The 12829-nt window shown below is 35.2% G+C and overlaps 1 pseudogene; it reads left to right on the forward strand.

Annotated features, from left to right (window-relative positions):
- The first annotated feature begins 8121 nt into the window (after positions 1–8121).
- LOC140511827 (olfactory receptor 5AC1-like) lies at positions 8122–11999 on the forward strand (annotated as a pseudogene).
- The last annotated feature ends 830 nt before the right edge of the window (positions 12000–12829 follow it).

Raw genomic sequence — 12829 nt, forward strand, 5'->3', positions numbered from 1 at the left:
ATAATCATAAAGATTAACAAGTAACATCTTCCCGTATAGGGATGTAAACAGTTTGCCCATATTAAGTAACAAGTTTTTAATTTTTTTCCATTTACCATTTCATGCCTCTCTTGACACCTGCATTTGAAATTCGAATTTTCTATTGAGTTCTGGCCTTTTCATCAGGAAGGTTCAGAAATCCCTTGTGTCATTGAATGTCCATCTCCATGCCTGAAATATTAAGCTCAACTTTGCTGGGCAATTAATCCATGGTTGTAGTCCCAGCTCCTTTGCCTTATGGAACATTGTATTCCAGATCCTTCGATCTTTTAATGTAGAAGCTGCAAGGTCTTGAGTGATCCTGACTGTAGGTCCTCGATATTTCAATTGTTGCCTTATGGCTGCCTGTAGTATTTTCTCCTTCACTTGATAGTTCTGGAATTTGGCAATGATATTTCTGGTGTTTTTAGTTTGGGATCCCTTTTAGGAGGTGAACGGTGGATTCATTCAATGACTATTTTATTCTCTGGATCTAGGACTTCTGGGCAATTTTCCTTGATGATTTCTTGGATAATATTGTCCAAGCTCTCTTCTTTCATCATGGCTTTCTGGTAGATCAATAATCCTTAGATTTTCATTCCTAGATCTATTTTCCATGTCAGCTACTTTTTTCCAATTAAATATTTTACATTTTCTTCTCTCTTTTCATTCTTTAGATTCTGTTTGACTGATTCCTGATGTCTCATAGATTGATTAGTTTCTATTTGTCTGATTCTAATTTTTATCAAATCATTTTCTTCAGTTAACTTTTGCATCTCCTTTTCCATCTGTCCAGTTGTTTCTTTAAAGGAATTATTTTCTCCAGTTAGATTTTGTACTGCCTTTTCCATTTGTTCAATTGTCCTTTTAAATTCTTCTGTGTTTTTTTCTTTCATATTTTAAAGTCATTGGTCAGTTTTTCTTCTATTTCTCTAATTTGGCTTTTAAAATCCTTCTTGACTTCTTCCAAGAAGACTCTTTGTGCTTCAGACAAGTTCATATTCCCTTCTAAAGTTTCAGATGGGAGTAAAGTCTCAATGCTGAACTATTTGATATTTATGATTTGGTACTTGTCCCCATAGACAGGTTCTATGGTTTTTTCTTCTCTGCTTTGCTTCCTAGTCATGATAACCACTCTTTTCCTGACTTTTAGGGTAGATCTTTGTGTCTGGGGCCCAGGGGGCTCTGCCCCACAGTTCTTGTGCCTAAAACTTGAGACTTTGTGTGCATAAACACGGGGAAAATGGATGGAGGGAAAGGTGTAGATAGTGATGATAACTGAATTTGAATGGGATGAACTCTCCAATAAAACAGAGACTAATCACAGAATGGATTAAAACTATAATCCAACAATATGTTGTTTACAAGAAACACATTTGAAATGGGGGCATACACACAGGGTAAATGTCAAAGTTTGGAACAGAATATTTTGTGGTTCAGGTGATGTAAAAAAAGCAAGGGTAGCTATCCTAATCTGAGACAAAGCAAAAGCAGAAATAGATCTAAGCAAAAGAGATAAGGAAGGATACTATATCCTGCCAAAAAGCATCATAGAGAACGAAGCAATTTCAATACTGAACATGTGTTCTCCAAGTGGTATAGCATCCAGAATCATAGAGGAAAAGTTATAGGAGTCACATGAATAAAAAGACAGCAAAACTCTACTAGTGGGGGACCTCAACCTCCCCATCTCTGAACTTCATAAATCTTACCTCAGAATAAACAAGAAGGAAGTTAAAGAGGTCAATAAAACTCTAGATAGGGTAGATATGATAGATCTCTGAAGAAAACTGAATGGGGATAGAAAGGCATATAGCTTTTCCTCCTCAGTACATGGCACATATACAAAAATTGACCATGTACTTGGCCATAAAAACTTCACAATCCATTGCAGAAAGGCAGAGATAGTTGATGCATACTTTTCAGATCATAATGCAACAAAAATTATATGTAATCATAAGCCATAGAAATATAAACCAAAAACTACTCAGAAACTAAACAATCTAATCCTAAAGAATGAGCAAGTTAAACAACAAATTATAGAAACAATCAACAACTTCATTCATGAGAATGACAATAATGAGACAATCTACCAAATCCTATGGACTACTGCAAAAGCCGTTCTTAGTGGAAGTTTTATATCTTTGAATGCCTACATGAATAAAATAGAGAAAGAAGAGATCAATGATTCGGGCATGAAACTGAAAAATCTAAAAAGAGAAAAAAATGAAAATCCCCAAGTAAATACCTAATTAGAAATACTGAAAGACAATATAGAGATTAATAAAATTGAAATTAAGAAAACTATTGAACTAAGAAATAAAACTAAGAGTTAGTTTCATGAAAAAAAACAATAAAATTCATAAACCGTTCGTCAATTTGATTTAAAAAAATAGAACGAAGAAAACCAAATTACCCATATCAAAAATGAAAAGCTTGAAGTAACCTCCAATGAGAAGAAAATTAAAACAATAATTAGAAATTACTTTGCCCAACTGTATGTCCATAAATTCAACAATCCAAGTGAGATGGAGGATTATTTTAAAAAATATAAATTACCCTGATTGACAGAAGAGGAATTTGAGAACCCCTTTTTAGAAAAAAGAAATTGAACAAGCCATCAATGAACTCCCTAGGAAAAACTCTCCAGGGCCAGATGGATTTACAAGTGAATTCTCTCAAACATTTAAAGAATAGTTAATTCCAATACTATATAGACTATTTGGGAAAATTGCTGAAGAAGGAGTACTATCAAAATATTTTAATGTTACAAATATGGTTCTGATACCTAAACCAGGAAGAGCCAAAATAGAGAAAGAAAATTATAGACCAATTTCTCTAATGAATATAGATGCAAAAATTTTAAATAGGATATTAGCAAAAAGAATACAGCAACTTATCATGAGAATAATACATTAAGATCAGATAGGATTTATACCAGGAATGCACAGCTGGTTCAATATTAGAAGAACTATTAGTATTATTGATCTTAACAACAACAAAAGTAGTAGAAACCACGTGATTATCTCAATAGATTCAGAAAAAGCTTTTGACAAAATACAACATCCATTCCTATTGAAAACATTGGAAAGTATAGGAATAAGTGGAACTTTCCATAAAATAATATGCAGTATCCACCTAAAATCATCAGCAAGCCTTGTACCAATGGAGACAACCTAGATGCATTTCCAGTACGATCAGGGGTGAAACAAGTATAACCCTTATCAGCACTGTTATTCAACAGGTACTATTTTCAAATAAAATACTCATGAAAGGAAGCTAATGATATCCAGAAGTCTTCATGGAAATTTTGTGTTGCATGTGGACTGCATTCTGATGACAAATAGCCCAGTTTCAATTGTTACAACTGGGTATGCTCTGGCTGATTTGATGATAACCCACAATAACTACTAGAGAATTTTGTCTTTATTCAATAGGAAATTTGTTAGTGGTGCAGAGGGACTTTAAATATTACTTCCTCAAACAGATTAAGCAATGTATATAAATAAATACTATTTCCCTCAGATTTGTTATTAGCACTGAGAAATGACATAGAAAGAATCAATGCCTCTTGACATTTTAATTCTTGAATTTTCACCATTTCCAAAGGAAAGAAGAACTTTATTCTAAGACTCTGAAATGACTTAAAAGGATATTAGTAAGGGTACAACTTTTTTAAAAAATCCCTTGCTATTTACTAGAGAGATGTATTCATCTGCAAAGTTACAATGCCTTGTTGTATCTATGTGACATAAAAATGTCTGAATTAAAATCTCAAAAGCTCTGCCAACCATTTAGATGTTTTGCCTGGATGATTCCCAAATTTGAATTGAGAGATGATCCAGAAGATTGATAGGAATTCTTGTTTTTCAGCGATAAAATTTTTGTACCATATAGACAGATTTGTAGCAGAATTTGGGGCATAGGGAGAGTTATATTTTGCTTTAGTAGAAGGAATAAAAGGAAATAAGAAATTTTAAATAATCATGAAAATAATGTCCTCACTTCAGAGATCAATTCATAATTTGTACTTTTTTTCTTTATAAGTATTGAGAAGGACAAGTATGCTTTTAGATTTGTCATCTGACTTTGTCATGAATACTGAAACTCATGGAAATATTAAATTTCTCTAATTTCCTAGAATCGTGAGAATATAGGGCTTGTCAATGATATCGCTACATTTCCTTGCATCCAGAATAAACTTCTCTAGGAAATTCCAGATGATGCTCTCCACCCTGAAAATCCCCAGGAAATGGGAACTCACTCACAGCCTTCCCAAACAAAGCATTTCAAAGTTAGATCACTCTTAGGTTAATGTGTCATAGCAGAAAGTAAAATGAAGAACATAGATTATTCAGGAGTTTTAACTTTGAAGATTTTATGAAATATTCTGAATGCTTACAAAGCCATTTCAAAAGACAGGTTTCAGCAAATCACCTTGCTTATTTGTGGTTCAAACTACTCTCCTCTCTATTAACTTGTCTTTTTCTTTCTTTTTCTAGACCTAAAATAGTTTAGAGAAAACATTGAAAAGCTAGAGAACACACAGAAGGGTAACCATGATGGCAATGGACTTTGAATCCTTATTACATACATTAGAAAGAATTGAGGATGTCTAATGCAGGGAATAAAAAGTTTCAGGTAGGTATGATGATGTTTCCAAATATCTTCAGGGCTTTCATTGAATTCTTCAGTCATTTTCAGTTTTGTCCAACTTTTGTGACCCCATTTGTGTTCTGCATAACGATACAGGAATTGTTTATAATTTCTTCTCCAACTCATTTTATAGATAAGGGAAGTGAGGCAAACAGGGTTAAGTGACTTCTTCAGGGTCACACAGCTAGTAAAAAGTCTGAGGTTAAATTTGAACTCAGGAAGACTCCTCTTCCTGACTCCGGGTCCAGCACTCTATCCCAGGCACCATTTAGCTGCCCCTTTCATTTAGGAGATGGATTAAATTTGTTCTATTTGGCTCCAAAAATCAAAACCAGAAGCAAGGAGTTGAAGTGGAAGAGATGTGAATTTAGATTTGATATCAAGAAACAAATTCTTACTGATTAGAGATGTCTGAAAGTGAAATGAACTGTTTTGAGGGTTGGTATGTTTCCTTTTATTAGGGGTCTTCGAATGAGACATGACCATTTGTAAGATATAAACAATAGTGAGATTATCTTTTGGATATTAGTTTAACTGACTCCTGAAATAGCTTCCAATTCTAAATTTCAATGATTCTGTAAGCTGTCAAAATAATTTTCCTTAAATCCATTTCCAGTGAATATTAAAAGTAACTCCTGGTCATTTCCTTTAGCTTTATTTCTGAAAATGTACTCCTCAGATATCTTCGTAGGAAAAAATCATTCAGTTTAATTCATTAAGCATTTGTTGACACCAAGCAACTGTGATACAAAGATAAATATGAAAACACTTCCTTTTCTTAATGATTTTTCTAGTAGTTAATAATTCTTCTAATTGGCTATATTAATACATTTAAGAAAAGCATTACTCTTCTTTGGCAGGATTCTGTGTCATGCAAGTTTTCCAAAACTTTGCTTATTGGAGGCATTTATTTAGACACATTATGCAAAAAAAAATGCTTCTATGAAATTCTGTACAGAGTAGAATATGATGCAAATACAATTAATATTTTCATCAGAAATCAATTTTCATCAGAAATCAATCATCTTAACATTTGGTTAGATTCCCAACTGACTAATCTGATACTAGAAAATAGTGAAGAACTATGCCAAAATTTATACCACCCTTATATTGTACAAGCACATAGGTAAGCTGTAGCCAATTGAATGAATCCAATTTTAGACCCAGGCAAAATTCCTCTAATGCAAGTACTGTGTATATATAACTCTTTTTTTTAATCCAATGCTATGCTCAGGTAATCAGGAAATAATAATTATTTAATTTTTTGTGTGTGTTTGCAGTTTCTTGGTATTCCTACCCATGCATAGCAGGAATGAATCACATTATTGCTTCATTGACAGTTTATGATTCACCATGACTACTATGTTACTTTCTACTACACTAGAATTCCTTTTGTTTCTCTGATGTTAGTGTAGGTCAGTTTGTTTCTTTAGGAAAATTTCTGATGTTAAAAATGTATTTAGAATTCAACTCTGCAAAAATTCAGTCTAGTTTTCTTTTTTATCCTTTGGAACTATCACCATATAATTACTTTGCAATTTTTTTCTCTAAACCAGTGATCATAGAATGACCAGAGCTTTAAGTATATGTAGGAAATATATTAATAATTTATTTTCAAAATTATTTGCCTAGGTAGAATTTAAAGTATTTTTAAGTCAAATAAGCTGTGGTGATTGTTTGGATTCATCTACTCAATCATTTATATTTCTTTTTAGATCTCCCTTCAGCTGCCTTTGCCATACCTTCTGAAATTACTTTCCACTTACTCGGTACATATCATGTATGTGTGTAGTAATGCCCATGTTATCTCCTCAAGTAGATTGTGAGCTTCTTGAAGGAAGGGAAAGTGCTTTTGTCTCTTTTTTTGCATCACCAGAGTTTAGCACAGCTCTTGGCAAATATTAATGGCCTAAGAAATTCTGGTTAACATGACCTGATTTGTCGCCAGAACACAACTTGCTTGACTAATTCTGTTTCACTAATGTGAGTGAATTGAAAAGTATTCATCTTTCATGAATTCAGTTCTGGGTTTTCAGTTTTAGGTATGGCCCAGAGCTTTTTACATAATAGCTGTGTGTTGAATTGAATTGGATGGGAATAATTGCTTGTGTTCATGAAGAGTAATTAAGAAGAATAGATCATATAAACAGTCTACTTAAAGTCTTTTGTTATTAGAAAATGATATCAATTGACTACTCAATACATATTTCTTAGGTTCTCACTACACACTGGACACTGTGAAAAGGAAAACATTTGAAAGGAAAGAAGAATGAATGTTATTAGTTGATTTTTGCATTAATAATTGAATTCAATTTAAAAACATTTTTAAAACATCTGTCCCTATGACACTTATGGGCAATGGGGGGATATGACACAGAGACAGACAGATAATACATGACACAAAAATGATAAATGCCTTGGAAATTTGTAAGCAGAGTGAAGAAAGATCTGAGGGATTTTTTAATTTATGGTATTTGACATGCACATTAAAGAATTGGTAAGAATTGAACAGGAAGAAGTAAGGAGCTATCCTATTTCAAGAGCAGCATGAGTAAAAGCATGGCAGGAATAAATGAAGGAATGAAAGAAGAAAGGAAAGAATGAAGGGAGGAGAGAAGGCATGGGACAGAAGGAAAGAAACAAAGAAGAAAGGAAGGAAGAGGAGAAGAAATGAAGAAACAAGGTAGATAGGAAAGATATAAAAAGAAGCAAAAGATAGTCCCTGCCCTTAAGGATCTCACAATCTAATGAGAGAAACAAGCAAACCAACAGGTACAAACAAATTATGAACAGTATCAATAAGAAATAATTGAAAGAGAGAAGGCACTAGAATTAAGGGAGGTGAGGAAAACTCGGTAGAACACTAAAGAGAATTCTGAACTGGAGTTAGGAAAGCCTGAGTATAAATGTTGCCTCAGACACTTAGAAGCTATATGACCATGGATAAGCCATTTAACTTCTCTCTGTATCATTTCCAGCATCTGTAAAATGGGAATAATATTAGGACCCACATGTCAGGATGGCTGTTGTTTGTTTTTTATTCTTTAAGAGGACAGATGATGTAATTATGATGTAATGTCTTGAATTACATGTAAATTGGACTTGAGTGATGGAGAGCTGTGCAAAGACATCAGTTAAGGATATAATGAAATGATTTTTGTGAAGTGCTTTGTAAACTTTAAAACACTATATAATGCTAAATATTATTATTACTTAACTAATTTAATTCACTTTAGTTACCTAGTTCTTAAAACCAGGTGCTCAAAGAGTTGATTTTCTTAAGATATACTTATTAAAAGGGATGGGTTGACTCTTAAACCATGCTAATTAAAGTATAAGCAGCCTTAAGTAGCATTTTATTTCACAGATGAGTGTTACTTTTCATGATTTTGGGTGAATTAGTATTTTACTTGAATCTCTTATTTTAACAGCAGGCACAATGCAGATATGATAGAGGGGAACAAGACATTGCTGACAGAGTTTGTTCTCACTGGACCTAGGGATCTCCCTGTACTTCAGATCCCTCTCTTGTTGGTGTTCTTAGTGATCTACCTCACAATCATGGTGGGAAATACTGGACTAGTTGTACTTCTTTGGATGACCTCTCATGTTGACGTGCTGATGCATATATTTCTAAGTAGTTTAGCTTTTTCAGATGCATTGACTTCCTCTTCAGTGACCCCTAAGATGCTAGTGAATTTCTTTTTTTTAATAAAGCAATAATTTTATTGTCTTTTTTCTCTTTTTAAATTTATTTATGTTTTCAACATTCGTTTCCACAAAATTTTGAGTTCCAAATTTCCTCCCCATTTTTCCCCTTCCCCCACCCCAAAATGCCGAGCACTCTAATAACCCCTATCACCAATCTGCCCTCCCTTCTAACATCCCTACCTTCCGTTATCCTCATCTTCTCTTTTGTCCTGTAGGGCCAGATAACTTTCTGTATTCCATTACATGTATTTATTTTTTCTTAGTAGCAAGATTAGTATTCCACAGTTGTTCCTAAACCTTTGAGTTCCAACTTCTCTTCATCCCTCCCTCCTCACCCATCCCCTTTGGGAAGGCAAGTAATTCAATATAGGCCATATCTGTTAAGTTTTGCAAATGACTTCCATAATACTCTTGTATAAGACTAACTATATTTCCTTCCATCCTGTCCTGATCCCATTTATTCTGTCCTCTCTTTTGATCCTATCCCTCCCCAAGAGTGTTGACTTCTAATTCCTCCCTCCTCCCACTGCCCTCCCTTCCAATCATCCCCCCACCCTGCTCATTCCCTTCTCCCCCACTTTCCTGTTTTGTAAGATAGGTTTTCATACCAAAATGAGTGTGCATTTTATTTCTTCCTTTAGTCAAATGTGATGAGAATAAACTTCATATTTTTTCTCTCACCTTCCCCCTTTTTCCCTCCACTGAAAAGTCATTTACTTGCCTCTTTTATGAGAGATAATTTACACCATTCCATTTCTCCCTTTCTCCTCCCAATATATTTCTCACTCACTGCTTAATTTAATTTTTTAAGGTATGATCCCATCCTATTCAATTCACTCTGTGCTCTCCATCTCTCTCTCTCTCTCTGTGTGTGTGTGTGTGTGTGTGTGTAATCCCACCAACTGCACAGATGCTGAAAAAAGTTTTCAAGAGTTACAAAAATTGTCTTTCCATGTAGGAATGTAAATAGTTCAACTTTAGTAAGTCCCTTATGATTTCTCTTTGCAGTTTATCTTTTCATGTTTCTCTTGATTCTTGTGTTTGAAAGTCAAATTTTCTTTTCAGCTCTGGTCTTTCCATTAAGAATAAATGAAAGTCCTCTATTTCATTGAAAGACTATTTTTTTCCCCTGAAGTATTATACTCAGTTTTGCTAGGTAGGTCATTCTTGGTTTTAATCCTAGTTCCTTTCATTTCTGGAATATCATATTCCATGCCCTTCTATCCCTTAATGTAGAAGCTGCTAGGTTTTGTGTTAACCTGATTGTATTTCCACAATATTTAAATTGTTTCTTTCTAGCTGCTTGCAATATTTTCTCCTTGACTTGGGATCTCTGGAATTTGGTCACAATGTTCCTAGGAGTTTCTCTTTTTGGATCTCTGTCAGGAGGTGATCATTGGATTCTTTCAATAGTTATTTTGCCCCCTGCTTCTAGAATATCAGGGCAGTTTTCCTTGATAATTTCATGAAAGATGATGTCTAGGCTCTTTTTTCGATCAAGGTTTTCAAGTAGTCCCATAATTTTTAAATTGTCTCTCCTGGATCTATTTTCCAGGTCAGTTGTTTTTCCAGTGAGATATTTCACATTATCTTCCATTTTTCATTCTTCTGGTTTTGTTTTGTGATTTCTTGGTTTCTCATAAAGTCATTAGCCTCCATCTGTTCCATTCTAATTTTGAAAGAACTATTTTCTTCAGTGAGCTTTTGAACCTCCTTTTCCATTTGGCTAATTCTGCTTTTTAAAGCGTTCTTCTCCTTATTGGCTTTTTGAACCTCTTTTGCCAATTGAGTTAACCTATTTTTAAAGGCGTTATTTTCTTCAGCATATTTTTGGGTCTCTTTTAGCAAGGTTTTGACCTGCTTTTCTTGCATCTCTCTCATTTCTCTTCCCAGTTTTTCCTCCACCTCTCTTACTTGATTTCCAAAATCCTTTTTGAGCTCTTCCATGGCTTGAGATCATTGAATATTTATTTTGCATGTTTGGGATACAGAAGACTTGACTTTTATGTCTTTCCCTGATGATAAGTATTGTTCTTCCTCATCCTAAAGGATGGAAGAAAATATCTGTTCACTAAGAAAGTAACCTTCTATAGTCTTATTTTTTTTCCCTTTTTTGGGCATTTTCCCAAGCAGTCACTTGATTTTTGGGTTCTTTGTCAAGAGTAGAGTATACTCTCGGAATCTGTAAGATGTCAGTTCCTCCAAGGTGGAACAATCAAGCGTGTACACTGATCTGGAAGCAGGGAGAGATTTTCGTGTCAAGAATCTTAGAAGTTTCCTTTCCACAGCCACTTAGCCTCCAGTTCCATCAAGTCAGTGCTGGGGGCTGATTTTCAGATAAGCTGGATGGGCAGGGCCTCCATTCAGTGTGACACTAAGATCAGCTCCCTCAGGGCCTCTACAGAGGGCTGAGGTAATATTCAGCTCCTTGGTGCCCCCAGGGGTTTTTATGATCCAACAATGGAGGCAGGCTGCTGTAGGGGCTGCTGTGAGAACTGGTACCATCTGCCCAATGTGGCCTCTGTGAGCCATTGCCTGAGGCTAGAGCTATGGGAAGGCCCTTCTCCCTTCCCAGCCAGCTGAAAAAACCCTGTCACTGAGCTTTTACACCTGTGGGTTGAGGGATCTGTGTACCTGCTGCTGCTGCAACTGGAGATTTTGCCCCGAGGTGTCCTTCTCCCAGAGTCAGCCACGCCATGCCACGTGGCCAGGATTGGGTGGGGCTCTGTGCTCCGCTACATGTCCAGTGCGACAGACATTTCCCGTGGGCCTTTCAGGTCACCCTGGGCTGGAAATCTCCTCCACTGTGTTGTTCTCCACTTCTGCTGCTCCTAAATTTGTTGAGACTCACTCTCTACAGGTATTTTATGGGCTGTGTGGGGAGACCCTGCATATGTGTGTCTTTTTACTCTGCCATCTTGGCTCTGCCCCCGTTAGTGAATTTCTTAATTAAGAATAAAATAATATCCCCTCTGTAATGCATGACACAGTTTTAGTTTACTGGTGTTAGTATAAATGCACAATGTTTCCTGTAGCTAACAATGGCACATGAACAATATGCAGCCATATGCAACCCTCTCCTTTATTCAGTGAGGATGTCTAACAGACTGTGCAAGGAACTGGTCATTGCTTCTTATACATTTAGCCTTATTTATCTCATGGTTCATGTGGGCTTAATATTTAGATTAACTTTCTGTAAGTCAACTAGAATACATTATTTCTCTTGTGAAATTTTATGATTGTTTAAGATTTCCTTAACTGACCCATCTATTAACATGTTGGCCATTTTCATTTTCTCTGTATTTATTCAAACTTTCACTTTTATGATCATCATAATCTCTTATACTTATGCTCTCTCTGCTATCCTGAGGATTAAATGTGAAAAGGGAAGGAGTAAAGTCTTCTCAACATGTAGTACCCATCTGCTCTCTGTCTCCTTATTCTTTGGAACTCTTTTCTTTATGTAAGTGCATCCTGGGTCTGGCACTACTAAAGATCAGGATATAATGTATTCCTTACTTCACACTGTCATAATCTCCCTGTAAAACTCATTTATCTACAGTGTGAGAAATAAAGAGGTCTTTGGTTCTTTGAGAAAAACAACAATGAAATAATTTTCTTTAATGTGTTCCCAAACTGTTCATTTTTCAGTTTTTTTCTAAACAAATTACAAGACCGATCTCTGCATGTTCATTCTTAATTTTTTTTCAGACATCTTCACATCTGTCTACCAAGAGGCTTAGATTTTCTACAACACATAAACACACACACACATACACTATATATAGTGTATGTGTGTGTGTGTCTGTGTGTGTATACCTGTTTCTTTTCCTTTCTTGAGTTTTCATCCCACATTTTTGCTTTTACTCACTAACAAACTTCTGAAAAAAGTAACAAAAAGTATAGACCCAAAGCCTCCATTTCCTCACTTAGTCAAGCCGGGTTTTGGTCCTTATCATTCCACATTGGTAATGCAGCATGGAATAGTGAATAAAGTAATGAAGAACAGAATTGAAGCCCTACTCTGACATAGGCAGACTGTGTGATTACAATTAGTATTCATAACAATGGAGGAAGTTATCTCATTGGGAGTTTTCTGCACCTATGAAATCACAGGTCTGGAATAAAAACCTCACCAGACTGTCTATACTAAACTCCTTTATTTTCATCACAGACATGAACTATATCTGTTGAAAATTACAGAATGAAAAGCTTTCTTGCTTTGCTCTCAGGGCTTGTCTGCTCACCTAGCTATTACGGTGGCTGCCCTCTCTTCCTGATCTTTCCAGACTTATGATCAACTCTATTAATATCTCCTGTCATTGATATTTAGAAAACCGATGGGAAAGTAGAGATCCTACATGGGCACACATGCTTTACTTATTCGTCTCCTTTTACCTATACTTGCTACTATTGTCTATATATGTTTTAATAGTATTTTATT

This window comes from Notamacropus eugenii, chromosome 6, assembly GCF_028372415.1.
Source record: "Notamacropus eugenii isolate mMacEug1 chromosome 6, mMacEug1.pri_v2, whole genome shotgun sequence".
Classification (NCBI taxonomy): Eukaryota; Metazoa; Chordata; class Mammalia; order Diprotodontia; family Macropodidae; genus Notamacropus; species Notamacropus eugenii.